At 46.3% G+C, this 27,103-nt stretch overlaps 1 protein-coding gene across 2 annotated transcripts in view; it reads left to right on the forward strand.

Annotated features, from left to right (window-relative positions):
- LOC135906130 (receptor-type tyrosine-protein phosphatase alpha-like) overlaps positions 1-27,103 on the forward strand; it is a 396,239-nt gene that overhangs the window by 244,908 nt on the left and 124,228 nt on the right. The gene's annotated exons all lie outside the window — the stretch shown is intronic.

Here is a 27,103-nt window from a genome sequence, read left to right on the forward strand (position 1 = left end):
GTCCGCTTTGCTGCGAACAGGATGCAGTCGTCCTTTGCAGAGCGCGCTTGTTGCCCCTAGTGTCTGTGAATAGACACCGTGAACGAGAGAACACGGGTGCCTTGTCTTTCATTAGTCCGGTTGTCAATCAACTAGCCCAACGTCGCACTCTTGTACAGTACATTTCATCGCGTGCTGCTGCGAGTTCATATTTACCACTTTTTAAAACTTGGAGCGCCAAGATTTTGTCCCGAGAGCTATTCAGCTTTAGTGCCAGAAACAAAGGAGCCGTCTTTCCGACTCAGCCTCCTCTGACACTAGCAGAATAGTCAACACAGGACCAGCTGATCACTTGCTGTATGTAGCTCGGTTGTTTTGTTAACATCTGCGGCCACAGGGGACAGAAATTGTCATGTTTCAGACAGAATCTTGTTTTGAGCTAGTGTGTCCTTCATGGCGAAAGAGAACAAGGGACGCAAAACGACCAGGATGGCGACACAGAATGGCAGGACATGTGACAGAATGGCGGCATTGTTTCCATCGTTGGGTCCTTCGTCTTTTTGCGTTACTTGCTCCGTATCGACATAGTCTTCCCTGTAGCGCCCCTAAGCCATCATTAAGGGAACCGGGGCGCAGGCTGAGAAAGCTGGTCAACGGGCCACCATATGCGTAATGTGTCGCTTGGCGGCAGGCAGCAAAGACAGATAGGCTGTCTGCCGTATAAGTAACTGCTACACGCAACAACCTACTTCATGTAATACGATAAAATACTCTATTAGGCCACAAATATTCACAACCCTTAGCAAACATAGTATATAAAAGAGAGAACAAATAAGAGAGAGCGCAGAAGTAAGTAAGGCGCAGATGTTAACTAGAAAAGGATCTGATTGGCTACTATACGCCGGGGGAAGGGAAAAAGGCAACTGGAAGAAGATGAGATAGTGGGAAGAAAGTTGGAATACTGCACATGAAAAGCGCATTACACTGCACAAACTATCACCCTTCGCTACAACATCCACCTCCACCCGAACTACACCAGCACGAGACACCGCTTGGGTTTCGGTTGTGGTTAGCTTGCCTTCACATATTCTGCGCTAATTGGAATGACTGACAGTACTTCATATGATGTCTGCGGCTGCGAAGGGAACATCAACTTCTTATTGTGCAACTCTGCTCGCTTTGATCTGTACAGTGCCGTCCACCGCTGTGTAGAGCGCGCGAGCGGCCGGCTTTGCTCTGCAGGGCGACACCTGGCGGCATTTGCTGGTGCCGAGATGAGATAGTGTGCCCAGGAGTATGCACGACCTAACAGAGATGCAGAACTGCTTTTGACGAGTGGTGACGTTGAAAAGCGCCTCTGTTTATCCTAATCTGCACTCGGTCTGAAGGCATTTGCGGCATGGCAAATGCCATAGAATGAAGCGTATGGGCTCGTAACGCGCGCCGGTCCTTTTGCAATAAATGAAGTGCTATCACGGACTGTTCGAGATAACAAAGGCGCTTACAAATATGACCGTTGGTTAAATACAAAACGCGCAAGTTTGCGTGTCTATTAAGCCACGTAAGGTCCTGGTTACGCTATCTCCGGCCCAGCAACCGTCGCCAGGTGTCCGCCCGCAGAGCAAAGCCGGCTGTTCGCGCGCTCTACACAGCAGTAGACGGTACTGTACAAAGACAATCAATGCTGATTGGACAGCTGTGACTACACGGTTGTTTACTGTCCGTGCAGGTGCTACTGCAACACAGTCTTCACCGATCATCGGCCTTGAAGGCACGTTTGTGCTTTTTGGAAACGGCTCGATTGTGGGAGCGCCTTTGATTGCGTTCACACATTCGAGAAAGAGATACGCACACGAGAAGGGAAAAATGAATTGGATAGTTCCAAGGAATGATGCGTAAATGCTCAAGAACAGAAATAAGACGTTTCTCCGCCAACGTTCTTTTCTATGCCTTCGACTGTTCGACCCAGTCTTCGAATTGATAAAAACAATGAGTGAAGCTCTTCCTTCTGATGTGCTAGTACATTCGCCTGCAGTATGGTCTGCCAGGGTAGACAACGGATTCACGAGGCCGGCCGGGTAAGAATTCTCGGAGCCTTTTTCTTTTTCTTGATGAACTGAAATATGTGCGAGTTTGCAAGAATTCATAGTTGACTGAAAAGCGCAAAGAACGAGAACACAACAGGGAAGACCAGACAGGACGAGCGTTTCTGGTTTTTTTACGTCCTGGTTCTGAGTTAGTACAGTTGTCAAAAACAAACGCCAATCGCGATTGCAGGCATACGTTTTATTTTTCCAGCGTTGCCACTAGTCAACACGTCGTGTCGTTGACACAGCAGGGCTACCATTTCGATAACTTCCCGACATGGCAGCGCCTGTTTGCTTTTAGTAGTATCGTATATATATAGGCTCGTCGGCTTTGCGCGCTTCCCGGAAGGCAGAGCGTAGGCAAACTTTCCAGCGTCTTTGAGTGAGAACAAAAGAGATTTATTTGAACCCGAGGCTAAGTCGCCAAGGGTAGAAATAGAGAAAAATCAAAAGAAAAATAATAATGAAAGGAGGAACTGAAGAAGCCCTTAGCTTTCCTAAGTGAAAAAAAAACGTAACGCCTCAAAAAGGGAAGGCCCAGGCGTCGGAGGCGTCCGTCGCCTCATGTGAGGAGACGCAACGCAATCGGAAGTCAGGTCGGCCTCAATTCCGGCCCGAGTTCCGCTCAATTGTTTCTGCTTCCGGGCCCCGGGAAAACGGCGTCCCTGATGCAATTTGCAGCTTCCCGTCTCCACTGTGGAGAAGCGCGCACCCAGGCGCCGGAGACAGCTATGGTTTAACAGCTCCAGACCTCTCGTTGTTTCTTTCTTTACTCCTTCGTTTACTTCGAGTTCATCTTTATGTGTCTCTGATTTCGCCACTTGGATATTTGGTTCTCATTTCTCGCTTCATTCGCTAACCCTCTCTTTTCGCCTTCTGGTTATTCCGTTCCATGTTGTGCGCTCGCTTGTTGCATTCTCCAACTTGGCGAATGGTTCGCGTTTTCTTTTTCCGATTTTAGTTTGTTACGCCGTCCATCTGCCTTCAGGTATGTCATAATTCGACATGCTTGGTTTCTCTCGAGCTCGCTCTTCTTGTTTCCTCGACTGCGCGTTTTGTTTTCTGCTCACCGGCCTCACTCGGAGCGCACGAGATTTCTCGCGGCTGCAGACGAGGAAGCTTTAAATTTAAGGCGGGACTGGCCTTTGGTAGCGATGTTGTGATCAACGCGGAGCGTGCAGCTCCTTACTTCGTTAGCGTTTCTGAAGCGTCTCGAGTCATCCGAGTTGTCGATAATGCATTTTGTATGATTGTCCGTGATTGTATGATCAATGGTATGTCCATTTTGTATGATCTCCATGATTTTCGCTTTGCAATGCGACCTTTCAGTGGCGAGTCTCTGCCGATAGTGTCTCGCATCCGTTTTTCTTTGTTTCTTTGTGATGGCGTCTCTTGCTGACAATATGTTGTGAGCTTCTTTTTTAAATACATACTTCAGGGCCAAATGTCGCCTTCGATATCTGCGTGTAAATGCATATTGAGTCAACTTCTCGTCAATTCTTTGTTCGTGCATTGATTTATGTTTCACTGTTAAGATCAAGGATAAGCACCTGAAGTGTGTGTCTCCTTGATGTGCTTGAGGGGTTATTCAGTGCTCTTGTATGCTTTTTCGGTTCTGTTTCAATCTTTCGCTGTGTCTATGGCATCGCGGTGTGCGCAACTGCTGCAGGAGCCACTATTTGTGACAGAGTTTTAAGCGGTCAAGCATATCGCATGCGCGGGCTGACGTACGGTTGAAAATTGAAGTGCTAGCACACCATTTCTACACAGCAGGGCGTTCCATGTAATATGCGAGGTGTAAACGAGTGCGTAATTGAGACGGGGGGGGCGGGGAGGGGGAGGGACACAGAGAGTAAACAGCTGCGTTCCCGAGTTTGTTTAGGGCTCTTGAGCTTAAAGTTTTAGCACTGGTGGTGCCTCGTTCGTTATCAAATTAATAATGAGAAGCACGAGCGATTTCTATGAACCAAGTGAACCTTCGTTCGTAAAAGGAAGCTAACCATGACGACTTTTACACATGAGCGGCTTCTGCGTACCGAGAGTTCTGTGGTACAATCGGTCTCTCGCAAAATAAGTGTAATGACGCTTTCAAGTGGAGTAAATTAATTCAAGTCTTCTATGCCCATACAAAATTTAATAAAATGGAAGACGCTTAAGCTTTGCCTTTAAATATGGAACGCATTTGGATTCAAAGATCCCCGACTACTTCTCTCATAATTATTTGCTTTGTAATTCGGAAATATGTTTAGGTGTACTTTACCATTTCATACGAAATAGTGGAGTCATGTCATTGACCATTAAAACTAAATGCTGTTGAAGTGCGCGTGTCTATAATTGGCTCACTTCCCCGAAAAGAAGCCAATTTAGCACGCGAATTTCAGTGGTCATTAAAATCGAGCACGATATAACACGTTCATAGATGTTATATTACGTGGCTCATACTCAAGGAGGAATGCTTTAGAAGAATCAGTTGGCAAAAAACCTTCGGCACCGTCTAATTCGTCAGCCGTACGTGTTGATCAGTCATTGTTGGTGACACCGATGATGATGGCGCGCATAGAGGTTCATCAGTTCAGGTGCTGCAATATGCGCCACAAAAGCAAGATGGAGACATTACAAGAGCCTACTTTGCATTTATTCGTCACTGTTGTTTCCCGAATCATGATTTCACTCTTCAGCCTTGAGAGTTATTAGATTTGTCGGGCGATCCCACCGCTGGCGTACAGTTGTAGGAGTACAGTTGCAGGCATACAGTTGTAGGAGCATAAGTTGTAGGAGAGAGGAACTTGGGAGGAACTAGGCGTACAGGGTTTATTTACAGTATTTACGCTTTAAACACGAGATACATTTGCACAGTCTAAGCGTGGCTCCCAAATGGAGCACGCAAGACGAACATACAGCACACAGCTTACGAGCACACAGCTCACGAGTACATTGACGAGCACGACGACGAGCACACACTAGCCGCCAACAGCTCGTTATATCCACTTCGTGTTCCCTAGGTCCCTAGGTGAGGCAAAATGTTCGACGTCAGCGTAAACAAGCCGCCTCTCTGCGGGATGTTTTACCTCGCTGCGGGACGTTTTACAAACACACACACGCACACACAGGTTTCAGTGCCCCCCTCTGCGGGCAGACGACTTTTGCAGCGCAGTCGCCGTGGTGTCCATTGTCCTGCGTCCCCGTAGCCAGGTGGTCACGCCCTACCCCAGCCGGCGCCTCTAAATTCCAGAGCTGCCTTTCTCCTGTTCTCCGAACGAGGCGCTTGGTGGATGAACGCCGCCGCAGTCAAGTTCTCCAAAGGAAGTTCACGGTTGGTTAGCGCTGTCCTCGCTGGTTCTCTGAAGGGCGCCTCCACCGTGGGTGGATCGAAACACGTGCAGAGGGCTGAAATAACTTGCACGTTGCCACCTTGGCAGGCCATTCCTAACAGGGTATAGTGCTCTTGGTGGCTTAGATCGTGCCCGTTTATAGCTTCCTTTGCCTATACTTCTTCATGTATCTGCTCTTCTTGGTTGCTTTGCGGAAATCTTTCATCTATCATTTTATCGGAAAGACTAGCAGTTCCAGAAAGTGGTAATCGATTACAAGCTCGCATGCTCCAGTGTTAGTCACTTATTAGCTGCCTTCGTGTTTTTTTTTTCTTCTTGAAACTCAGGACTACGTTTGTATGTCATACTGAACGCAACTAAAGACGGGGACAGCGGATGAGAACACAAACAACACGGGCGGTAACTTTCAACTAGTTTATTCACGGCAGCCCGTGGGCACATATAGACAAATAGAACATGCGCAGAAGACAGCAAACCGCTGTCCCCGTCTTTAGTTGCGGTCAATATGATATGCAGTAAACACCAGCTAGGCCAAACTGAAGTTCGTCTGAAGCAGGACTACGTTTTTCTTCCAAATGTTTGACGTTCTGAGTGCATTTGCAACTGTGCGATTTCTTGGAACTTTCTGCAGTACTCGCGTACAAAAGAAGTTACCTGCCTACTAAACTCGATCCTTTGCGGAAAAATGCATGCGATACAGAGAGGTTCGAGTGTGCAAATACTCTCCTCACGCGAGTTGCTGCCCAGATGAGCCCAACGTGAAGGCGCATTTTGATTTGCTTCTAGTAGTGACGTGCTGCCGCACTTTGGAACTGCGCTCTATGTGATTCCTTCATATCGCGTTTCTCAGCGGTATGAAATGTTCACGTACTTCTACTGCTTTTCTTCTACGCTTGGCGACGTGAATGATGTGACGGCGTCCGTCCTTCTTCGTGGCGTAGTAAGAATAAAACCAACGTAAATGTTGAAATCAGCTCAAAGTCTAACCCAACAATTTCTTTTTTATTGAGAATTGGTATTCGCGGTCGATACATCTCAACGGAGCTTCCTTTAAAATGCGCTTCAAGTTCGCTGAGGGCTAGAAACAGCTTTTTTTTATTGGCCACACAAAGCTCTGCCCTGAGAACTTGTTAAACTTTTCAACGAAATGCGGCTGGCGTCGTGCTAGGTAAGCGTACCCTGCAGCTATGCAACACACGTAGCAAGGGCACACTGGCCGAACGTCTCCTTTGCCAGCTTCTCCGTCTGAGCTCATATCTCTGTTCTTACCCTACATCGAGCGTCTTTGCGTTCATTCGTTTTCTGCTACGCCCTGGTGTCCAAGGGCAGAATAGGGGTGCACGAGGGGCAGTTGTTGCAATCAGTAGATAAAAGGGCAGGATAGGGGTGCACGAGGGCAGTTGTTGCAATCAATAGATAAAAGCGGAACTCGTGTAGCCATCTCAATCGATATTGCGTGCAGCCACCGGTTCCGCTCCCACCCCAACCGCAAGACTTTGCGGTGAAGCTTTCCCTTGTCATCGTCGTGGGCTGATGCTGCTCGACTGGACCAATCTTCTTCTCTCCATACTTCCCCGTAACTACGCCCTGCTACCGTAAAACCGTGCAGCAGCTTGGATTCTAAAGTGCGCTTCATCCACTTGGTGGCCAAACTCGCAGGCTAGACGTGCGTCTTGGCGAGTCTTTATATGCTGTCGTTTTAAACCAGAATAACGGCGCATCAATGAGGGCATAGACGTGGACAGGCCCACTATCCGTGTCATTTCTATAGCTCGTGTCCTCACTTCTGCGCCATTATTGTGGTTTAAAACGTGCACCGAATTGCCCAAGCGAATGTTTTATTAAGCTTTGCTGTTGTAGCATTTGCTGTCTTGATTGGCTAACGAGCCGTCTGTCAGCCAAAACGAGAGCCGAAGGGCTAGTTAGTGATGCGGGAGCATATATTTGTGAGTTCAGCAGCGGTAGCCGCATTTCGGTGGAGGCGAAGTGAAAAAACGTTCGTCTACTTAGATAGGTGTATGTTACAGAACCGCAGGTGGTCAACACTCATTCGGAGGCCCTCACTATGGCGTTCCTTATAATGAGATCGTGGTTTTAGGTACCTAAAATCCCAGTTGCAATCCAGCGCCTGTGTATGACCTCTTTATGTGGGCGTGTACCGGTCAGATTAAACTGCGCTGCTTCAATATCATGGCTCGCCAGTATATCTCACCATGGCTTCAGTATCTATTAACCAGAATTTCATTTAAGTTCTTGCTTTATTTGCCAGTTCAGCTCTCGAAAGCTTGTGCCTAAACGCGCTGTCGTGTTTTCACAACACTCTAGTGTAGTACGACGCACCCAAAGCGGAAGGTGCTGGTGAACCAAAAGCCTTTATGGCGCAGCTAGGTCAGCTTTAACGTATCTTGCCACAGATTTTCTCAAGCGCCGTTGACTTTGGGCAGCGCTGCACGGTTCTCCGGAAGCCCGGCGCTCCCACAGCGCCTCTTTCCGACTTCTTCTCTTGTGCGCCGTGAGCAGTGCCATTGTTTCAGTGACGTCGCGTCTGTGGGACAGGACATCGATTGAATCTCCACCGATATAGCGGCAGGTCCCGTCAGTAGCCGGCGAGAACGGATGAGTAATGGTGCGCGGCTCTTTATCTTGTACGTCGCTGCTCTATCCCGACCGCGGTCGCGTGTGTGCGTGTATCATCGGACCTACACCGCCCTTTGGGGCCGCGCCACCCACTCTTCCTCCTCAAGCTGTGCTTGCACTAGCACATCGCTTCTAACCCTGAATGGCGGTGGCATTCGCTAATGAGAAAGCCGCCGCGTTATGTGCATCTTGTCTTGCTGTGTATACACGCCACGTGTCTTATCCGCCGCGCAGTAGCCGGCTAGATTGACTCGCCTCTGGTACGACCTAAGAGCGCGCTGTTTCTTTCTCTCTTTTTTTGTCTTTCTTTGTTGTTTATTATTATTTCGTTCAACGCACATGTGTCACCATAACTCTGCCAAAAGCCGCAGCGTTAACGGAGATGGTCCGATCGCACGGGAAGTGTAACTCGTTTAAACAACATATTTTGAAACTGTTGTCGCGATGCGCTACAAATTATATGTTCTCGTGTCTCAAGTATGGTGTTCTAGCGCAGAGGCCGGCACGGGGAGAGCGTTGCTATGGCTGCAGGCGGAATGCGGTAGAGTACGCAGGCCCGTCGCAACACCGGAGCGAAAAAAAAATTGGAGGATGCTTAAGTTTCGCCTTTAAGGGTGGAATGCGATAGCATTAAAAGATCCCTGACTACTTCTCACGCTTCGCGGCAACTGCAGCGTATGTAAACTTGAAGGTTACCGTGAAACGCTGGCGGCGAACGCTGTGTACGAAAGCGAGCTTTCTGGTTGAAACGCGGCCTCTTGCGTGGGCCTGCGGTGCGGCGGAGGCGACCACGATCTGGAGGTGTTGCAAGGAACCCGCAAATCGCGGACGCCGTGGCCGGTCTATGCGTGGTGGAAACGGTGGTGTTTGTTTTAGTTTTCACGTTAAATAATTATGTTTTCTCGTATATTCAAATTACAATTCGGCGCTATTATGTCTGTAGGCTGTTTGTAAATCGTACTTACGATTTTTCTACGCATTTTAGCTTGAGAAATTCAATTAGTTCAGTAACTTCCTTGCGCCACATGGAGGGCCTTGGTACGCGTGGTTCGAAATTATTTTTGCCGAAACAATGTCCGACGCCGGACGCCAACGCGCGGCGCCGACGTCGGAGTTTCTTGGACCCGCGAACCTTAAGAGGAAGTTTAGCTCGGATGCTCCTATCTAAATACATGTAAAAGGAGAATGCGTTTTTCTCGGCAACCGCTGCACCAAATTTAACGAGGTTTGTTGCATATAAAAGAAAACACTTGATATATAGCGACTGTTGGTCTCGAATTTTCGATTTACGTAGTCAATCTTTTATTAAAATTGGCAAGAATTGCAAATTTTTAGACAATGAAACCATCAAGCTTACAACTCTGGCTTCGCTAGCCTGCTCTGTATATTATTGCTTTAATGAACCAAGGGCGCGAATACCGTATGTATATGTATATATGTATATGTGTTTACGGATGTGTTTATATATATATATATATATATATATATATATATATATATATATATATATATATATATATATATATATATATGTGTGTGTGTGTGTGTGTGTGTGTGTGTGTGTGTGTGTGTGTGTGTGTGTGTGTGTGTGTGTGAGAGAGCATATGGATTGCGTTGTATGCACTATTTCTTTCTTTTCTTTCTTCTCTTGTCCGCCAATCTTGTATCAAATCATGCATCGCTCATTTCCCACCGTACTAAGATCCCGACCAGGGATTGTGGTATTTTAAATAAATAATAAATAAAAAGCAAGGGTGATCAGTCAGACCCGATAACCACAACGGATACTGTTTATTTTACTTGCTGTCGTCTACTTCACATTCCCGTCTTTGGTAGACAGCGGTGCTTCTGTGTCTATAATAAATGCCAAGCTGCTGGATGCAAGTCACCTGCGTAGTGGAAGAGTGCTATGGGCACAAGGTTACGACGAAAAAGTGGCATTGCATAATCGGTGGGCCTCAGTATACATTGAGTTCCAAGGTCATAAAATAGAGAGTGATGTATATGTGATACAGTGTGTGACGTATGGCCTTCTGCTATCCAGACCAGACACAAAGAAACTGAGAATCAACGTATAGTGTGGTGATGCGGCTTTAGTCGAAGGATTACCAAGGGACGAGGCACAGCAGGGTAGACAAGATAAACTGCGAGTTGTCTAGTGTGCCGAGGATATTGCAACGACCTACCCTGAACTTGTCTGCATAGGAAGCCATCCACAAGCGGCGAAATTACACAAGGTCCCTTTCGAACTAACAGACCGTCATGCACAAATCACCTTGTAATCATCCACAAGCCACCTTGCCAACTGAGCGAAAGATATGGTTGAAGAAATAATTGAAGGACATGCTAGACACCGATATAATCCGACCTTTGGTGTCACCCTTTGCCTCTTTCATAACAACTACAGCGAAGGAAGATGGAACCTTCACACTGTGCACAGAGTTCAGGCTTCTGAATTCGCAGACAGAACTTATACCATTTCCCATGCTGAAGATAGGCACTACTGTAGATGGTACAGGTGGTTGCCTAAATTTTTCACGTATTCACTTGTTCAAAGGTTTCTGGTAGATCCCGGTAACCAAAGAAACAAGAATATGCACTGCATCTATCACGCCCTTCGATCTGTACGTGTATAACTGGCTTCCTTTCGTCTGGAAGAACTCGCCAGCATGTGTCCAGAAGATCGTGAACGAAGTCCTGAAGCCTTTCCGAGGTGTATTTTGTAACGTGTACACAGGCGATATTATCGTCTTCTCCAAAATTGAGCTTTTACATGGATATCACCTGTCTCAGGTATTAAATGCGTTGAGCTTGGCACACATCAAGGTTCATCTTAAGTAAAGTACATTCTTTCAAAGAAACTTTGTGTGTTTTCGAAAAGTCGTTGATGGAACTACTAAAAGCACAAAGCGAGAGTCCGTCGAGAGGATCTCCCAACTGGTAAAACCATATGATGTCCTCTCATTGCGTGTGTTCTTGGGAGTAGCAAGACATTTCAGGCCTTTCATAAAAGACTTTGCCGTGAAAACTAGATGCCTCACGCGCCCTGTGCACAAAATCTTTAATGATTCTATTCTACGCATACCAAACTTCATTCACTTCGTCCTTTGAATTGAATGCCGACACCTTGCCACACCTTGGGACAAGTGCAGTCTTGTGCCAGAGATGTCCAGAAGCATCGGTCGAGAAAAAGGACACCTAGTAAGTTACCACAGCTACTCCCTCAAGCCGTCACAAATTAACTATGGCATTACGGAAAAGGAAGCTCTTGCAATCCTTACAGCAATTCACTGTACGTACCTAGAAGGTACGAAGTTCAGTTTGTTCATCGATCACCAGGCCCTAACTCATCTCTCGAATATGACCCAACCTAAAGGACGTATCGCCCGATGAGTGAACCACTTGCACCAGTTTGACTTCACCATCTCCCACCGACCTGGACCCCTTTTGTGTGATGCAGGTGCTTTTTGTGTAGACTGAGGGCACAAACCAACAAAGAACAGTCAGAAGAATTCAATGAAATAAAATTATGGGAAGGCACTGAACAACTGATTTTTATGGAAGGTCGGTATCAAGTCCCGCCAACGCTGGTTACCAGCGTTCTTTATTTGTACCATGATAACCCAGAATCTGGAGTGCACGATGTATTTTCGCGCACCTACAACAAGCTAGTTAAGAGATTTACGTGGCCTCACATTAAAGTTGTTAATCAATAAATCCGTGAAATTTAGGCAGCCTACAGGCTCCATGATAAACCTTGCCACTCGAACGTGCCTTATGAAGTTATGCACCTGGATTTTGCCGAGCTAAATAAGAAACGAGGAGTCAGAAATCGCAAGCTTTTCTTCTGGCCATAGATGAATGCACCAGAGTGGCCGCGCAGGGGCAGGAAAATAATATGCAAATATAGCGTCCTTGCTCTCCTGTAAAGGGATATGTTTACAACTACCAGGATGATCGCATGTGACAACGGTACAGCGTTCAAGAGTGAAAAACTAGCAAGCTGCGCTAGAGAGCACAATATGTCGATCTAGTTGTGTGCGCCATGCCATTCTGTGGTGAATGGGCTTGCGGAGCGTGCTGTACGAGTTGTAAGACAGTACATCATGATGTACAATAGTTTGCGTGGTGGATAGAAATGCTGTTTCGAAGCAGCTGTAAAATATCACAGTCGCTCCTACACCAGTGCCTTGGGATGCAGTCCACAGTTCGCTTCTTCAGAAGAAGCACCTATTCTGCAGGTGGATCATGGGTTGAGGCTCATAGAAAATCTCGAGATTGTCGAGGAGAGGAAACAAAAACATCTCAAGAGTAGCGTTACCGTAAACGAATAAAAACAAAAAAGAAATGTTTGACAAGAGACATCGCTCAGACATCCCAAACATTAAAGTCGCCAACCTCGAACTCTGTGACAAAGATAGCCACTCAGAAAGGAATATTGAAGACTGTTTGGTACATCGGTGACCGTAGCTAAGTTGAATGTGCTTCTTTTGGAAACGTTTTCAAGCATTAGCCCAGGAGGGGTAAGCGAAAGCAACCCAGAAGGGTGAAGTGATATGAGCCTTTGGATAGAAGATTAAGAAACGCAAGAGCCTCGGGGAGGGGAGAAAAAGGAGAATGAAGTTAGGATAAAAGTAGACAAGATGGACGCCAGTTCCACATCGTAGTTTTGATTCTATTGTGTTCCTTTAACAAGGAACGCTACATGACTTACCGCAATAAATGTCAGGTAGGAATAACATAACCAAATGCCGTGGCGTACGCTGATTATAATGCCGGGCGTTGAACCGCTCGATCATTTGTTCAATCTCGCATAAATATGAACAAATAATATTTTTCATGGCATGCTTGAAATAAAACACAGCGAACAAACATCGGTAGCCTGTTTTTTAGCTCATACCTATTGTTCGCATTAATAATATTGAACACCCAGCACTAGTCGAGTCACCCGTGTTACGATAACACTTTGCAAGACTTTCGCAAGACTTTCGCAAGACTTTCGCAAGACTTCGTCACTATAACGCAGCTGCTCTTTCAAGCTCGTTATCGTGAAAATGATAATACGTGCGCTCGTATCGCCAAAGCTCCTTTCAGAAATTATATCCGGGCATGCACATAGAGACGTATTTGACGTAAAGACTGTACTTCTGTTGATTTGGTGTACGTTACTTTTGTGTTTTCCAAATTTCGAGTGCTCGTGAGTGCTGGTCTGTTCTCTCTCTCTCTCTCTCTCTCTCTCTCTCTGGGTTTTCTTTTTATACTTTCTGTGTTTCGCTTGAAATCTCCAAGCTCGGATTTCTATTCTGTTCCTTCGCCTTCAAATTCACTTGCGCCTCGCATTTTATTATGCCAGAAGGACCAAACACGCAAGAAAATTTAGATTTTCAAAGCAATATCTCTAACTTAGTGCTACGAATTCTCGTTTCCTCAGCGGGTTTTGGTCGTATATTTCTGACAGTCATTTGATATCTCCTGGAGAAGACGAGCCTTGACGCCTTGATGCTTTGTTACGGGTTTTAGACGGTATCATTCCAACGACCATCAGCCGTCAGTCACAATCCAGTTTTTTCCAAGGCTGCTCACCATCTTTCTTCAAAGGTAGCTGCGGCGTAATTTCGTTATGCCCCCCCTCCCCCTCCTCCCCCCACCTTCGCTCTCGTAAAATTTTTTGAATTCGCGTAGAAGCCATAGCGTGGCTCTCGCCGGCCTTGCTCCGCAAGATCGATCCGCCGGCACCGAGCAGTGCGTCGGCAGCGTGCTACTAAATTGCATTTCTTGCGATATCTTCCCGCATATTCTCGGGACACACGTCAATCGAACACCGCGCTGCGCAAAGAGGTATGAAGCGCAGCCGATAACGTCGACTCGCTTCCCTGGGATCTTTCAGGAGAGACCGTTAATATATATATATATATATATATATATATATATATATATATATATATATATATATATATATATATATATATATATATATATATATATATGTGGCAGGCGGAATAGAGGGGAAGAAAGAGCGCCGTCTCTGCAGTCGTCCGTGCTGCAAAAGCGACAACTGCGACTTGCTCGGCGTTCGGCCGCCGTCGGCTCCCCGCGAACCTACCCCTAAAGCTGATGCCTTGTCGACTCGGTGAAATCACAATTGTCAGACCGCCCAGAAACACTCAAAACGAGTAGTTCAGCTCTTGTGCGTGGGCAGAATTGTCTTTCAAATCTGACATTTGCTTTCTTTATATGTTTCCCGTTTTAATGCCGATAGCTCTGCGTAGAAGTGTGTGCAGTGCCCAGGCTGTATATGCGATGGGCGCAGAGGGTGGAAAAGAAAAGCACGAAGCTCTTGTCTGCGCCCGATTCCTTTTATTTTAGTTTCTTGTACTCATCAAAGCCGCCTGGTTGGATTCCACGCGGTGAGCGAAACAGCGCATGCACCTGGAAAGTAAAGTACGCAAGTTTGCAAACAGCGCGGTGCGGCGTCGTTTACGTTTAACGTCGTCTTCGTTGCACAGGAGCTGCGCTGCCGTCGAGTGTTGGTTTTTCGCCCGACACAAGCTTAATGCCCTGCGGTTACGAAATTGATGCGTGAAACCGGAATTAAAATAAGAAAAGGCGAAAGGAAGCGGGAGAGCATGAAAGATAGAGCTGTTGGGGATGTAACGGCTGCAAGCACGAAGGGACAGCGCACCGAGCCGGGTGCAGTCGGATAAGCGTGTTCCAGAACCTCAGCGCCGAATCTAATCAACACCGCCATACCAACTATGCCGGCGGCGCTGTATCCCACAGCTCCTTTCCCTATCGCTGCGCGTTCTACGACCTGAACCGTCGACGCGCGCTTTGTTTTGCGCGTCTTAATTTTTTTTTTCTCCGCATTTGCGTACTACATTTATTTTTACTGATCTTGCATGACTCATTTCCCTTGTACCGTTTACTTGCCTCAAGAGTGGTCGCCATAAGCGGGCACTGCTGCTCCTGTTTTTTTTTATTATTATTGCTCGATTTGTCTATTTCGTCCCATCAGGTTTAGCGAGCTTTCACGTCAGACCGAGGCAATGAGGCGCGCATTCAATTACTTTTCTTCCTATTCAGAAAAGAACCACGCTCTCCTGAAAGTAAAACGTTCTTTGTGAACCACATTTCAGGTATCGCTGATTTGTTGCTACTGTTTTCTATTGCAGCTACAGGCCTGTTACTTGTATTAAATTATACCGTTATTTAGGCAGTTAGCCTACGCCTCCAACTTAATACCTTTATCATCTTCGTCTATAAAGCGCCATAGGGCTCTATTGAGAGGTCCGTCCGTGAAACAGTCCTTCTGTTTGAAACAACTTCATTCGCTAGTTGATTTCGAGGATTTATTTATTTCTAAGTACCGCGCGAAGACAATAGATAAACGCACGGAGGATGATCATAAGCGACACCTGATAATGGAGCTGTGTCCATAAGTGGTTTCGTGCCACGCGCGCGCGGCGTGGCATTGGTGAGCAGACGACGGCGCGTTCCTCTGGCGCTATCTCGTAGCGGTCGTTGCAAGTCGTCCGCGGCACTGCGCTTTCCTCCTCACGCTGCGCTCCGCGCTCACTCACTTACGCCAAGGGACAATGCCGACGCTCGTCGCAGGAACGGGCGCCTAACAGCAGCGTGCTCAAAAACAAAAAGCACACAGGGGACATTCATGGTGGTACTATCAACAAACAGTAAAATTGTCGAGAAAATATTGGGACCATCGACTCGGCCGTCAGCCGCGCAGAGGGCCACGAGAGCAGTGCTGCACTTTTAGACGACAGCCGGCTCTGCGACTACGTTCGATAACGAAGTGAACGCTCTTTTGTTGTGCGTGCGCCTCACTCGTTATCCCTTCTTTCTGCCTTTCCCTTATTTTAGAACTCAGCTCCTGGGCACCCGTTTGTGCGGCGAGCGTCGGCGTCTCTTGTAACCGAGCGAACGAGCACTGCGAAAGATGAAAGAGCGAATGCGGATCGAAACGGGCGATAAAAGATGGCGATAGCGAAGAGCGTAAGGAGGAAAGCGGAGGAGGAGAGTGTGGCGAAATCGTGAAAACAAAAGCGTATTGCCGCGCAAGATGGGCTCTAAGGCGACGATGGCTACGAGATGGCGCCTGAATATCGCGTGTCGTCTGTTCACTGATGACACCACCAATACCGCATATAGAAACAAAGCGCTGCATGAGCGCAGGTCTGTCTGCGGCGGCTGGTGTGAATCGTGCCCACGCGTCACACGCGCGCTGCCTGCCGCGATCTCCCGATTAGCGAGGCAGTCGCTCCACACTTCGCTCCGTCTGCAGCGTGCCGCAGGAGATAGATTGTCCGTGCCAATAAATATATCGCGAAATTAAAACACGTTTAGGCCTTCGCTCAAATTTCGTACTAGCGAGTATCGCAATCGTCGAATTTCGCGTTCTTTTTCTTCCCGTCTCTCCTCGTCCATACTGCAGCACACCAGGTGCAACCTGTTTAATGTCCCTGCCTTTTTTTTCTTTTCTCCATTTCTTTCTTGGCGAAATTGTTCATTGGTGGTGATGCCATTTTCGAGTAGGCGAACAGTTTCTAACCGCTGTAGCTGTAAAACGAGCGCAATAGTTGCTCAAGCGCCTGACGTGACCCAGACTGCAAAACGCAGCAGTCCTAGTTTCCGGGTCTCCTACTTCTGCGAAGCGTGCTTCACCGCTATAAAGCTCTTAGTGCGGCAAAGTATCGCACAAAAGTGTGATTTGTGGTTGCGACTGTCGACGCTCTGCTGCTTTTTTTCAGCTTTGTTCAAAATTACGTTGCATGAGTTTGCCGTTCTTTGCTTAGAGCCCTACTTGTGGCTTCATCCTCAGTTGCCTACAACGACGGGACCAAGCTCTCCTGCTTCGCGACCCGTATGACAACAAGATGGCGCTCTCTCGATGTCTCCTTTGAAGCGCGTGCCCCAGAAGCGGTTACCGCTACGAGAGCCGAGCACAAAATGCCTTGATTTATGACTTCGCATTGCGGAGGTCTTTTTCATTCGCTGCGTTTCTTTTAAATTTTGTTTTATTTCTTGCCTTCTGTGGTACATCCGCTGGCTGCAGTTCAAATACGTGTTTCTATTTCTCCATTCATCTTCGCCCTTCCGTACCTTCATGTCATTTTAACCTGTTCTCCAGCGTGTGTGTGTGTGTGTGTGTGTGTGTGTGTGTGTGTGTGTGTGTGTGTGTGTGTGTGTGTGTGTGTGTGTGTGTGTGTGTCTGTGTGTGTCTGTGTGTCTGTGTGTGTGCGTGCGTGTGTGTGTGCGGGTATGTGTGTTTGTGCGTGCGTGCGTGCGTGCGTGTGTGTGTGTGTGTGTGTGTGTGTGTGTGTGTGTGTGTGTGTGTGTGTGTGTGTGTGTATGTGTGTGTGTGTGTGTGTTATCTCGGTAGTCTTCCGCAGCTTGTGCGCATTTTAGTTATTCTCAAATGCTGGACATGAGCATTCGTGTTGAGGAGATTTCATTGCAGGCATTAAAGCTTTCATTTATGGAATGCGACTAGCGTTTGTTTCTTTAGGTTTATAATGTTCTTATTTTTTTTATTTTCGTGACTGGTTGACGTGATGTATGAAAATCGGGAATATTTTGAACCCGGATAATATACATAATTCAGCGTGTTTTGAAAAACAAAATATGTTAACCTTTACCGCATTTAACGCTCTGATATGTTAGTTATAGTTTGCATGCGGCACAACCTGACGCCGAGGTGCGTTAGTGCCACCAACGGCAGGTTCGCCGTTCCGTTACGTTACGTTATAAAGGGGCATTCGATGTATTCATGTTCCTCAGCATTATTCCCATGCGTGCTTGAGATTTTCGCGTTCACTTTCACTTAGAAAGATGGCGTAGACACAGCTCATCCACTAAGAGCTGAGAACGATTACAGCGAGCATAAATTGGGCAAGATAAACCTTCTTATGCACGCCTCTTGTAAGAAGAATGCAGACTCCAAACATATCTTTGTCTCCCCTTTCGCCTCCCCCTTGTAGTGTAAGAAACCGGCTGTTTCTTCGGTTAATCTGTATGTTTCTTCCCAACTCACTTCTGTTTCTCCCTTTCTCTCTCGCTCTCTCTCTCTCTATATATATATATATGATATCGTGTAGTAAAATGTGTGCGTTGTCGGCTAGTACCTGCCGCTTCAAAATCGCCTCGTGTTTTTGATGCGAGTAGTGAAATGTGCCAGGATGTCTGTTTTAGGCGCATCAATGCGAGGATAGTCTCGAAACGAAAACAGTGAAATGTCGCGGTTGCGAGACTCTGCAGGCAAATTGACATTGAAACAAAATAACCAACCACTTCCCATTACAATGCTCGCGGCTCGCACTGTACATGGCGTCGACTTCAACGTGGGAATAAGTCAAAACTAAATCTTTGACGTCAACACACGCAAACGCGCGTGTGTGTGTGTGCGTGTGTGTGTGTGTGTGTGTGTGTGTGTGTGTGTGCGTGCGTGCGTGCGTGCGTGCGTGTGTGCGTGCGTGCGTGCGTGCGTGCGTGCGTGCGTGCACGGACGGACGGACGTCCGTCCGTCCGTCCGTCCGTCCGTCCGTCCGTCCACGCACACATGGCAGCACACACGCACACATGGAGGTACGGACGGACGGACGGACGGACGGACGGACGGACGGACGGACGGACGGACGGACGAGGGTAAATGAGGCCCAAGTGTACACTATCCTGTTACTCTGCACAAGAGAAAGGGTACAAAAAGATCCCGATATAAGATGATGATAATGAGGCCGATTTCCCATTTGAATGAGTTCCTCTATTGAGCAGACTTTTTGTACCTTCCTAGGCTAGCTGGAAGTTAGTTTGCATGCGGACCAAATGTTTCGGTATATGATGGTTTAAGCAGCCGTATGATGGTACCCAGTATGTGAGAGCTCATTCAGGTGACGTCAAGCAAGCGCAGTCACTGCAGTCTATAATCGAAGGTAGGTTATCGCTGACATTTCTAGACAATATCCATCCACCGTAACTTCTTACGCTGTGGTGTTTTTTATATCAAGGTTTCCTTTTTAATATAGCTGTATATCAAGCGATCGAAAGCTAGAGCAGGTTATAAAGCAAGCCTAAGTTTCTTCACCATCTTCTACGTTCCGGTGTTTTTCAATATTTCGTGGCAGCTCTCCCAGGAATGCACTTTCCTCCCACTTTTTCAGTACTGCAGCATTAAAGATCGTTATTCCTAGTATGTAGGTTAACAAGCATGTTTTTAAATAACTTTTTTTTCTTACAGTTATAACAATTTAACTCAATGTAATCGAAATATAACACGTTTACACGAGGCAACTTAATCGAAGTTAATCAGCTTACGGTGAGTCACTATGGCCAGAACGATACATATTTGTCTAACTGAGAGACCGAGTTGTAATTGACAAGATACGGCCGAGCGAAACCCTGCAGAAAATAAATCGCAGTGCCAACAGTGTTGAGTCATAGTAGAAACAAGAACTCTGTAATTGTGTTTTTAAGATGTAGCTACGGTTGTCATATGTATATTAATATTTGTTAATATAATATGCAGTATTCGAGTTCAGCCTTTTGTTTGATCACTTGCAAAGCGAAGGATGCCACTATAACATGGTGCACGTTAGCGTACATGGAGGTACGTAGTGCAGATTTCGGTATTGCTAGCAATGGTTGTTCTAAGTGAGGTCGTTATTGAAAAAACCGAAGTGCTAGAGCCTCAGACCCGAAACTAATAGTTTTGGAGCCAATTAGCGATACGTGGTTTCCTGGTTACGGGCACCATTGTGCGGCTACGGCGATCTCATTTCTTTTTGCTTGGCTTCTATGCTCTGAAATCTGTGCGCAGCTGCAGGATAAAAGCTGCGCTCTGATTTGTCGTTCAGAGCTCTCTCGGTCCCCCGCTTGGACCACGTTGTGGCCTCGGCGAGGCGACGGCACTGCGACCGCGTTCGATCCATCACCGCAAAGCGAACGCTCGATTGAGCGATCTATTTTCTCCCCGCGACATCGGTGACGACGACTACTTGGCGACGAAGATGTAATACGTTTCTCTCTCTCCCTTTTTCGCAACATTGCCATTGCTGCCACTTTGTTAATGGCGGCGTCTCTTCTTTTCTTTTTCCTCTCGCTTCTGTTTCTATGTCGTTCCCGCGATTTCTTGGAGCACCTGCGTTCGCTTGCTTTTTTTCTCCCGGTTTCATTTTCGTTCCTTTTTTTACTTATTTTCGCTTATAGTGATTGCGGCCGACAATGCTTAGTTCCTGTAGTACTCAACGGATAAATTGAGAGGGCGAGGATTAAGTATCGAAATATGTGTTCTTCTGTCAGTTTGTTGTCTCTTTGCGTTTTTTCTTGCCTCCATCGACGTCTGCTGCTGGCAAGTTATTGTAGCACCGCTATTTGAGATATTCCTTCTTACTTACTGTTTACATTTTGTTTTTACGTGGTAGTGGTATTCGTTTTGTTGTGCTTCGAAGAAAAGACACCTGTCATCATTATATGATTTTCCTGTTTATATAATTTTTTTTCAAATACTGTTGGCCGTCTTGGCCGTAACAGGGTGGGTACAGCAAATTTGCACGTAGCGTAAAAAATGTAAACACCTTACAAACGTAAATATGACATGAAGCAATGAATGTTGGAAATACAATGCAAAAGAAATAACCAAATACAAATACAATCTTCTGGCTAAGAAATACATGTTTGTATGATTGTGACAGTGAAATCGGAAACAGCATAAAAGAAAGACTATTGTATGTATTTCTAGAATAGTGTGACAACGTTTGCACGACACTACTAAAATTCAATTTCATAAAAGGTTTTTAACGCGTTCCTCAAAGATTTTAATGCTACGCGACTGCAAAACAGACGGCGACAAACTGTTCCATTCCTTAATCGTTCGCGGAAGAAATGAATAAGCGTACATGTCCAGATATGCTTTTGGAATTGAGGACATGCAATGATTGCTTGACCTGATGTTTCTAGCCTGCCTGGAATCAAGACAGGTTGTGGTTTCAGTACTGAAGCGGCTTTTTGATAACAAAAAAAAATGTCTAGCCAACTTCCGCCGTTGAGCCAGTGGAGTCAAATCAAGCAACCGAAGCATTTCGGAAACAGAGTCAGTACGATAATACCGGGAAAGAATGAACCTTGCAGATTTTCTCTGTATCTTCTCAATGCGGTTTATTAATCCTGATTGAAACGGATCCCAAATGACACTGGCATACTCTAACGTCGGTCTAATGTAAGTTAAGCATGCAAGTAATTTGACGGGTGTGGTTGCTAGCTTTAATTTTTGGCGAAGAAACCATAATTTTCTTTTCTGCAGCTCCACAAATTCTGTCTATGTGTGATTTCCAACTTAAGTCTTTGGAAATTGTTAAACCTAGGTATTTTATCGTTTCAGCTTCGGTTAGAATTGTTGAGTTCATCTCATAATTACACTCAATAACATACTTGGTTTTGTTTGTAATTCTGAGCATGAATGATTTAGATTCCTTAATTTTCATTTTACTTTTTGCGGTCCAGACTTCTACAGCTTTAAGGGCTTGACTAAGTGACGCCTGGTCGTTTTGGTTAATGATTTCACTTTATAATAAACAATGGTCTGCAAATAACCGGATGGTTATGTCGTTACTTATGTGATAAGCTATATCATTTATGTAAACTAGAAATAGAAGTGGTCCTCAAACGGATCCCTGTGGAACGTCTGAGGTTATTTTTAATTGGTTAGATTTTTTACCATTTATTTCAACGTATTGTGTCCAATCTGTAAGATATGAGCGGATCCACATAACAGCATCATAATTTATATTCATTGCCATCAGTTCGTTAATTAATTCGTTATGCACGACCAGATCGAACGCCTACGAGTAATCTAAAAATATAGCGTCGATTTGCTCTGTATTGTTCAAGGAAGCTGAAAAATCCTTGATCGTTTCTATCAACTGTGTGACAGTAGAAAGGTTCTGTCGAAATCCGTGCTGGTTGGGAGAAAAAGCTTACTTGTCTTCAAGGTAGGTGTAGATTGGCTTTGAAACTATGTGTTCAAGTAGTTTGCAGCATACACACGTGAGTGAAATTGGCTCATAGTTTCCAATATGTTGCCTTTCACCAGACTTGTGAACCGGAACCACCTTTGTGGCGAGCCAGTCATCTGGGACCCGTTTTTGTTTTAGTGAAGAATAAAAAAATGATTTCTAGATAGTGAGCTAACCATTCCGCATATCTGCGCAGAAAGGCATTTGGTATGCCGTCTGTACCTACAGATTTCTTATCGTTAATTTTAAGCAAAAGAACTACAATGCCTTCATGCGAAACTTGGATATTAGGCATTGGTGAGGTGTAAGGGGATTCTAGTGAGAGGGGAGAAAGACCATCTGCAGAAATGTCAGTAAAGACAGATTGAAAAAAATCATTAAAACATACGCGAGTTGTCCGACACAAGTTCGCCGTTCGCGACAATGCCACTAGGACCTTCGTTATTATGCGACAAATGGCGCCAAAAACGGTGCGGATCGTGCTTCATAAAATTAGTTAACGTCACGTCATAGTAATTTGCTTTAGCAGCAGCCATATTTGCGCGCAATATAGAGCTTAGCGCCGAAATTTTATTAGGATCTTTTTTTTACATCTGCCTCTCACGGTTAATCTTCCGCTTTAAATGTATAATTTCGCGGGTTATCCATGGGTTCTGTCAGTATATTTTCTTCTTCCGACTTGGCACAAATCTGTTTACGCAGTGAAAAACAATATGTTTAAATGCAATCGAGATCGCATTGAAGTCATCCGTCTAAGTGAATTCATCAAAACACAGCGAAAAATTATCAATAATGCTTATGTCATCGGCTCTATCGAAGCGCAGAACATGCGTAGTACTACCAGTCTTCAGGTATACAGTGGTAGACTTTATCTCCACATAAACTTGCTTATGATCCGAGAGGCCCGTTTCAACCGATGCATCGTAGTCTTCAAGTCGCCCGTCTAGGAACACCAAGTCTAATATAGATCTTGATCATGGTCTCCTGGGCAAGAGTTTCGCTTGTTTCGTTTGCAACAACGACTGCTACAACTATTGATGTTTTCAGATGAATCAGATGTTTTCACATCTGATTTTTCGCTTTTAGAATGAGAAAGTGGGTGTGTGGTCGCTGAGCGAATAACCGCATTGCTTCTTAGAAGGCCCAACATGAACCACTTTTGGCAGCTGCATGCGTTAGAACATTAAAAAAAGAAGCTTGAAGGAAGCTGATTTGTTTTACTGCGGTATCAATTACGTGGACATTTTATGCGGGTACTATCCCGGATACGACTGTGCATGCGCGGGCCGCTTCTGGTAAGCTTAGAGAACGCAGAACTGGCGTTCCGCTTACGCTACACACAGCGTTCCTCTATCAAACACAACGCACGATGTTGGAGCACTGGTTCGTGAACGCGAGGGAAAAAAACACACATTTCGCCGTACGGGTAACAACTTAGGAGACGCTGGCCGCAGTATAGTTGATTTGTAGTATTGCGATGGAGCCGGAAAAAATGAACATTTTGGCGTGTCTCTTGTCTCGTCGCAAGGCGAAGGTGAAGACTCGCTGCCGAGTGGACTCGGACTTCTCTTTACGCTACACCACCCACTTTTCTTTTAGTGTTAACCACTAAAGGTAACCAATAAGTATTCCACCAGCATATCTCAGCAGATTTGCCGGGAAGTTATCATTTGACTTTGACCGTAGCCATTGTATACTTTATTCTTTATTTTAATCCGTTAGCATTAGGAGTGTCAAATTGCAAATAAACTGTAGGTAGAATGTGGGAAGCCGGTATATATTTAGTGCAATTGACGGAAGTCTGCTCCGCACCACCGTCAGGAACGTCAATAGGCAGGATGTGTATAGAGTGAGCTCCTGAACAACACTTTGCAATGCAGTAAACTCTGTTCAAATCATGGATCCAGGACCTCTAGGAGGTGCGATGTAATGCTGAGGCATCTCTTTCGCATTTGTCGCTGAATGGCCACTAAATTATTTTATGTGCCACTCTTCCTGCAGCTGCAGTGTTGTGACCGTCAGCGACATCTTCGCATGATGCATTCATTCTGCCTTGCTATCTCTGTGCATCGTTACTCGCCGCGCTACTTTAGCGACTGTGACCCGACTGAGAACAGTGCAGTGGGTTGTGTCTATTGCGCGCAAAGAGAGATAGGTAGGGATATGAATAAGGCAGAGAGGTTAACCAGTCAAGAGTCCGGTTGGTTGCCCTACGCTGGAAGGAAGGAAAAATGGAAAGAAAAACAAGGGACAGAGAGAGACTTGTGAACTGACAGTACTACTGCGTCAGAGGCACTCGCACAAACCAGGCGTTGTCAGAAAGTACACGAGTGCTTTCACTGAGCCGATGATCGATGGGGACAGTGTTCTTGTGTTGTCTGTTCACTCAGAGGACGATGCTCTTGTTCCCTGAATGCGTTGTACGTAGGTTAGCTTTGTGCTTCGAATTGAGGACAGCGGCACAATAAGTGGTCAGTGTTCTCTTCGCATCCGCAGACATCACATGCAGGACTGTCAGCCATTCCAATTAGTGCACAATAAGCTTTCGTGAAGGCAACTCCCAACCACAACCGATACGGAAAAGCCGCTTCGCGTCAGTGCAGCCGCGTCCTGTGTGTGCGGTATTACACTTAGGTGGCGAGAGTGCGTGATGCGAAGCTATCTCGCAGCGTCAGTCCTTGAAAGAGGAATGGGGATGCAACATTCTTCTTGGTTTGACGCCCGAACTGCCTGTCTACGTCATTATTTCCAATGATACTGCAATGGCCTCGTTTGCATTGAAAAGAGATATCATGGACTTTTTCTCTCAAATTATAGATAAGTTCCATGATTTCGCATGTCAGCTGATCGTGAGTTCCATGTCGGAGAAACGACTGTACATATTGTAAGGTCGGTGAAAATGAATTGGCGAAAGTCTGATATACGGGTCCTTAGACCCCTGGCATTCCATTGAAAGATCGACGCACTTTTAAGTTCAGTGCGGAAGGGGACTATTGGTCGAGCCATGTCATTTTCACAAATCGCTTCCCCATACTGGTCATTTGCGAACCAAATACATCAACTCCACTCAGACTGTCCGGTTATGAATCTTTCGTCTCGTCCACATGCGGTGCGAGCACGAAAGTGATCATCTACATCCGCACGGACTTCACATATGTCGCTAACGCAATAGAGCCTCATGACGATAACCAATATGTCTGCCTAAATGTCCAAAAGAAGAATGTGTCATTTACACTAATTGGTGCCTACATATACCCAGCGGGTCACTTTGACGGCGAACGACTTAAGAAAATATTACTAATGAACAATGGTCCCTGGGTTATCACAGGTGACTTCAACGCGCATCACCAGCTATGGGGAAGCACTAAAATGGACTCCAAAGGCAGGAGCCTTGCCTCCTTTGCTGCCGACCATGACTTGTGCTGTGTAAATGACGGCAGCCCTACATTTCTGCGAGGCACGAGCTACAGTAGCTGCTTGGACTTGACTTTGGTGTCACGGCGCTTTGCCTCGAGCGTCCAATGGTTTACAGACGTCGAAACACATGGAAGCGACCATATTCCAACATACATAACGATTAGAGGATTTGAGCAACGCTCCTCTACTGTGTTGCGTACAGTTGATTGGACAAAATTTAAGAAGGATATGGATGACACTTGTCGGGAAGGCCTCTCACACACTATCGAAGAAACAATCGCAGAGGCATTGAAAACGTCCATGTGCTCGCTTACAAGGTCAACAAGGCGAACAGACTTGGACGTGGAACTGGATAGGCTGCGTGCGGCACGCCGACAGGCGGAGAGGAGGTATCGGCGCACGAAGTCCGTCTTGGATCTGAGGGCTTCACGACGCATACAAAAGAAAATCCAGCGTCGCATGGATAAATTGGAAGATAAGCGTTGGAAAACATTCTGTGAGTCGCTTGATCCCCGAAAATCGCTCTCGCACATATGGAGAACGGTTAGGGGTCTTCGCTCATCTCCGCATCAAAGGAAGCCCTTCGCTGCTCTGGCCCTCTACCAACTTCGCTCAGAACTTCAATTGGCTGAAGAGTTCTGCACACGGATTGCTGGGTCCGTGGCCATCATTACTGACGCAGCATTGAATGACATCCCTGAGGCACGTGTACCAGAAATCAACGTGCTCTTTTCACTCGAAGAGCTCGATGCTGCGTTGGCGACTTGCAGGCGTTCTTCGTCACCAGGACCTGATGGCATCACGTATGCTGCCCTATGCCACCTTGGACATGAGGCACGTGATGAGCTTCTGAACTACTACAATGAGTCTTGGCAGAACGGCGCCGTTCCTAAACAATGGAAATCGAGCCGCTTGATCCCCATTCTGAAACCTGGAAAGTCACCGCTTGAGATCTCATCATATCGTCCGATTGCGCTTTCGAGCTGCGTCGGCAAAGTGATGGAAAGAATGATTCTTGCCCGATTGGAATGGTACCTAGAACGATTCAACATCTACCCGAACGCCATGACAGGCTTCCGTCGAGGTCGTACGTCCATAGACAACGTCATTGACATCGTAACATGGGTCCAAAATCAAAAAAGCCTCAAGCGCCTGTCTGCGGCACTTTTTCTGGATATAAAAGGAGCCTACGATAACGTCGCCCATGAGGCCATACTAAACTCACTTGAGGCTGTTGGAGTTGGTGGCCGGATGTATCAATGGATTCAAGACTATTTGACTGAAAGGCGTTTTTTCTTACAGACCGAAGACGGCCCAACTTCAGACCATTACATCTGCCGTGGTGTGCCGCAAGGTGGAGTGTTGAGCCCTATTTTGTTCAACCTCGTCCTGGTAGGACTAGCGGATTACCTACCGCAGACAGTACATGTCTCAATATACGCCGACGACATTTGCATCTGGGCCTCTGCGGTGACTCGCCCTCAGCTAAGAGCCAGGCTTCAGCGGGCGGCAACCATGACGGCTTCTTATCTCCGAGAACAAGGCCTCAGTGTGTCTACTGAGAAGTGCGCATTACTTGGTTTTACGCGGAAACAAATGTCATCGTATCCTGTTACCATCAATGGTCAAG

The sequence above is a fragment of the Dermacentor albipictus genome, chromosome 9, assembly GCF_038994185.2.
Source record: "Dermacentor albipictus isolate Rhodes 1998 colony chromosome 9, USDA_Dalb.pri_finalv2, whole genome shotgun sequence".
NCBI classification, from domain to species: domain Eukaryota; kingdom Metazoa; phylum Arthropoda; class Arachnida; order Ixodida; family Ixodidae; genus Dermacentor; species Dermacentor albipictus.